Source organism: Sinocyclocheilus grahami, unplaced genomic scaffold (assembly GCF_001515645.1).
Source record: "Sinocyclocheilus grahami isolate Dianchi unplaced genomic scaffold, SAMN03320097.WGS_v1.1 scaffold480.1, whole genome shotgun sequence".
NCBI classification, from domain to species: Eukaryota; Metazoa; Chordata; class Actinopteri; order Cypriniformes; family Cyprinidae; genus Sinocyclocheilus; species Sinocyclocheilus grahami.
Window position 1 is genome coordinate 313,180 of NW_015505659.1, and position 5,589 is coordinate 318,768.

A 5,589-nucleotide genomic window follows, 5' to 3' on the forward strand; every position below is an offset into this window, starting at 1 on the left:
TGGTGTCTTTCCTTACCGCGGGCCTGGCTAACCAAGGTCTTTGGAAAGTAGCCCAAGCCCGCTCTGCCTGTCGCCACGGTGCCCACCAGAGCCTTTTGTCTCAGGCGTGACTCTGCCACCTCCACTGCTTTCCCAGCCTTCCATTTCCTTCCTGTCCTCACCTCAATGCCGGCTGATGACACCTTACAGTCCCTGGAGTCCCTGTACTGTAGGGCTTCTCTGGTGCGTACCACCTTAAATTCTTCTGTGAGACCACTGAAGAGCAACTGCAAGATGTTACTTATCCCATACAGTGCAGCGCTGGTAAGACTGCTTGGAAGACCCATCCACTTCCGAAGAAAACCACTGATCTTCCTTTCTAGGGACTCAACTGTTGTCATTGGGACTTCATAGATCAGCAGGGGCCACAAGACTCGGGCAGGATGGAATGCTGGTAGATCCAGGCTTTAAATCTACCATGCAGACCGGACTTGTCAACCTTAGTGAGCCAAGCTCCAAGTTCTTTGTTGGACTTCTGGATGGCGGCAGAGTCTTTCAGGCTAGAGTCAAAAAGGTTCCCCAAACTCTTGACAGGTTGCTCCACGATGGTTGGGATGATAGTTCCTGAGATCGAAAAAACTGAACTTGTCAACCACTTTCCCCTTCTTCAGCACCATGGACCTTGACTTGGAGGGCTTAAAACTCATCCTTGCCCAGGTGATGAGTCTCTCAAGTCCTTGTAAGATCCACCTGCTCCCTGGGATCGATGTCATTGTAATAGTAAAGTCATCCATATAGGCTCTTATAAGGGGATGTCTTACTCCTGACTTGGTTAAGGGCCCTCTACATTCCACCTCGGATGACTTGACCACCATGTTCATGGCAAGAGTGAAAAGAATAACAGAGATGGTACAGCCTGTTATTATTCCTTTCCCAATACGATGCCAGTCTGATGTTTCTGACCCTGAAGTAACCCGCATCCTAAAATTATTGTAGTAATCTAGGATCAGGTCCTTAATCTTACTGGGAACATGATGGAGGTGTAGAGCGAGCTCGACTAGCTTGTGCGGTATGGACCCATAGGCATTCGCTAGGTCCAACCACAAAACAACTAGGTCACCTCTGTTTTCATGGGCCTCTCTGATGAGTTGTGTAACTACACCAGTATGTTCCAGGCAGCCGGGAGCTCCAGGAATCCCCCCCTTCTGCACTGAGGGGTCGATGTAGTTGTTCTTGAGGAGAAACTCTGTCAGTCTTCGTGAGACGATGCTAAAAAACACCTTCCCTTCAACACTCAATAATGAGATGGTTCGAAACTGGTTGATGTTTTTCGAGTTCTCCTCTTTAGGAATCCACACTCCCTCAGCACACCTCCGCTGATGGTCGCTTCTCCTCATCAGTAGCTTTCTTGTACTGTTTCTTGAGGGTGTGACGCTCCTGACGCAGATGATGTATCTTTGTAGCCCTATGGTTCATGGTGTAAAATGTAGCTTGTTTGGGTTTTCTCTCACGAAAGACACAGGCTGGGTTGCTAACCCATACTGTCCCAGGTGCCGTCTTTCCGTGCCGTCAACTGTCTCTCCAGTAGTCGACCAAACTATTCTTGGTTGTCACCTAGTCTATTTCTAGGAGTCACTGGCTGAGCCAGACATTAACTAAACAAGAAACATCTCATGAATGCACTGTTAATATAATGGTATATTAACATTATATCAGTTAATGAAATATACGCTTTTTAACTGTATATTTCAGTTCAGTCTGTGAGTCGTAAAATGTTGCTACTAGGGGTGGGCGATATGACCAAAATCTTATATCACGATATGACTCATTTTATATCACGATAACAGTATATATCACGGTATAGTGATTATTTTGTTGTTGTAATGAATGTGTTTATTATATCTATCTATCTATCTATCTATCTATCTATCTATCTATCTATATATATATATATATAAATTTATATATTTTTTTTATTATTTTTCTTATTAAATTTACAAAAGTGATTTAGTCAAGAGCAGTGAGAGATTTTCTGTCACTGTTGTTTGATTAATATGAATGGCAGACAGGACAAATATTGGACAGCTTCCCCTTTAAGACAAGAAGTCCGGATCCAATATACTGTTACATATTAGGGTTGTGACGGTGAGGAAATTGTCCCACTGGTTAATCGACGTGTGACAACACCAGTAATACCGGTATCACCTTGGGGGCGGGGGCGTTCCCTCTTTCCCTCTTTTCCTTGCTTTCTTTCACTTTTAAATAGCTTAAAAGCGCCGTGCGCATTTTACTTTCACTTTCGAATTAGCGGCAGTTTGGCATCAATAACATAGAACTTTTATTAACAAAAAAATTATAAAAATGCACCATGCTATAGGGCAGGCTATGCTTAAAATAAAATAACAATGAACTTAGATAAAGTTTAAATGGGTATACAAAACTGGAAATAGGCTAAGTAAACATGTATAATATATAACCAAATAAATAAGAAACACAGAATGTTTATTAGCAAAACGAGTAAAAAAAGCTTGGAGGCACGGCATACACCTTGATGTCAAATAAAATAAATAAATGACACAAAGTTTAAATAAAGTAAAAATCAGCAAACACCTCTGCGATTGAAAAATCGTGTTTTCTCATATCGCGATTTTATCGCAAATGCAATTAATCGTTCAGCCCTACTTAAAAGCACCATGCGCATTTTACTTTCACTTTCGAATTAGCGGCAGTTTGGCATCAATAACATAGAACTTTTATTAACAAAAAAATTATAAAAATGCACCATGCTATAGGGCAGGCTATGCTTAAAATAAAATAACAATGAACTTAGATAAAGTTTAAATGGGTATACAAAACTGGAAATAGGCTAAGTAAACATGTATAATATATAACCAAATAAATAAGAAACACAGAATGTTTATTAGCAAAACGAGTAAAAAAAGCTTGGAGGCACGGCATACACCTTGATGTCAAATAAAATAAATAAATGACACAAAGTTTAAATAAAGTAAAAATCAGCAAACAATTTGGAACCAATTAAATAAGAAACGAATGTTTAAAAAAACTACCAAAATCACCTTAGATAAACGACAAAAGTCAACAGACTTTTCAAAATTCAAAATATTGCCAAACAGGCGCTTTTGCATCTCTTTTCGAAACTAAATCCGCGATCGTCTTTGTCTGTCTCACCCCATTCTTCTTGTCAGTCAGCTCGACTCACTCTCTTCACTGGATAAATGAAATCTGATCTGTGATGCGACTGTCGTTCGGCACGTTGCATTGAGCAACCGCGTTCAGTTTTTAATTGTAATGTCTGTTATTTTACTGAACTAAATTATTTTTATTACTATAAAAAATCTAAACGGCGGGTGGTGGGCAAGTGACATAACCGGTGTTGCGGCTTAACACCGGTATCACCGTCAGCACCATCTATTGCGGCAAGCCTATTACATATGCATTTTCTTTTTCAGCAGTTTACTGAAAAAAATCTGTCTTTCTTTACTTTAAAATCGGTTGTTTTAAAACTGCAGTGCTTAAAAACGCGTGTCCATGCTACAGATGTAGTTCCTTGTTTAGGAAGGAGCTCCTCGTTTGTCAGCACCATCTATTGCGGCAAGCCTATTACATATGCATTTTCTTTTTCAGCAGTTTACTGAAAAAAATCGATCTTTCTTTACTTTAAAATCGGTTGTTTTAAAACTGCAGTGCTTAAAAACGCGTGTCCATGCTACAGATGTAGTTCCTTGTTTAGGAAGGAGCTCCTCGTTTTGTCCTGGCTGGTCGTTCTCCACCTGGTTCTGTCCCCACTTCACGCCCCGTGGTGGCGTGAAAAGATCGCAGTCATCCAAATGATGAAAAAGTATTACCGTAAACAATATTTTTTGTGACACCACGAAATAAACGATAGAGCATAATATGAGACGACAGACTTTTTATTTCGTTCATCCGATATATATCGTGATATCGCACAGCCCTAGTTGCTACTGTATTTTTACGGTAAAGTTCTGGTAACCCAGATGCCATTTTTACTGTAAACGTCACAGATTTTTTTATATGACAGGAAAGTCACACTCAACACATCCTGTCAACAGGTGTCAAGCAGATGTCATGGAAAGTTCTGGAATACAAAGCCATTTTCCCCCCAGCGGGGCTCAGATCTCCACAACCTCCCACGAAGGAGAGCTGGGAGTGGGCCATTGTCCTCCTCCCTGAAGAACAACAGAGGACTCCACCATCCAGCTGAGAGTGCTGGAAACCATTATATGGCAGTAGCATTTGATGGCTAAGTAGAGCTGGAATATCTAAGATGTTCATATGTGACGCAAACACTGGATGTTCTGCATCTGTAATGTATTTATTGTGGTTGGTGAGTTATGTTACGTTCTAGTCATGCTATTAGTGATCCATGTTTTACCATAAAATAACGGCAGCTGGATTGCCAGAACCTTACCGTAAAGCAACATTTTAGGCTTTACAAAAAAGTTTGGGTTTTACAGTAAAAAACCTGTATATAATTAGCTGATATGTTAGTAAAATCTGATTTGTATCTCTTTAATGCACTGACAACCACTAAAAAACACAGGTGGTAATAAGAAAACATGATGAATCAAAGTTCATCGCAAGTAGCTTTACCACAAACTGAGGTAAATAATAATTTATAGATGGCATACAGTGTCATTCATTCACACAGATGCAAATGCCATCATGGTAACACACAGCACTAAAATAATGCAATAACCATTCATTTAACAACATACGATGTAACATAAAACCTTGATGTACTAAAAAATAACTAATAAGAAACAGCTCACATTTAATGGATTTTTGTTGAAATAACTGTCAAAAAGATAATTCTGAGAATGTCAATTTACAATTTCCACTGTAAATTATAATATGACTTGCTCTTTTTAATTTCCCAAAAAAACTGTGAATTTAACAGTATTTTGCTTGAAAAATTGCATGAAATGCTTCCCCATATATTTAGCAAGGAAACAGGTTTGTACTGTCTTTTACTGTTCAAATTATGATCATTTTAGATTGCAGTGATGGCGCAGTTAGCATTACATTTCTTGAAATGTTAAAAATCATGTCTCTCATCTGCTGCGCTTTATAATAAATGTTCTTAAATGATTTTCAAGCACTTCAGTTTCAGCCAAATATCCTCCATCTGAATCTAATTTCTAAGTGTTTTCTTTTTTTAGATATCTGAATTGCCTTTCAATTATGTGAATATTAAATCAAGGATTATTCACTCATCTAAACACTCAAAGTTATGTTTTGTAATAAACTGATAAAAAATGAAATTAATTGCAAAGGTTAAAAGTCTACATTAAATCTACTTGTAAACAATCCAAATTAGATTAATTTTTGATTAGTCAGCCTAACTAATTAATGCTGATCAAACTTGCCAAATATAGTTTTATTATATGACATTTTCAGCATCCAGTCAAGGTAATCAAACTTCAAATGGCTTACTTATAGTCATCTCAGCATATTAAGATGGAAAAGGAATAATATTTTCTGAAAACATACACAGATTAAAAGGCTCATATTTTTGTGGCTCAGGTTGAAGAAAAGGTGCAAACGTCTTTTGTCAAAAGGGAGAAAGAA

The 5,589-nt window shown here is 38.4% G+C and overlaps 1 pseudogene; it reads right to left on the bottom strand.

Moving 5' to 3' along the window:
* LOC107553741 (uncharacterized) overlaps positions 1–1,376 on the bottom strand; it is a 3,244-nt pseudogene extending 1,868 nt beyond the window's left edge.
* Between the last annotated feature and the right edge of the window lie 4,213 nt (positions 1,377–5,589).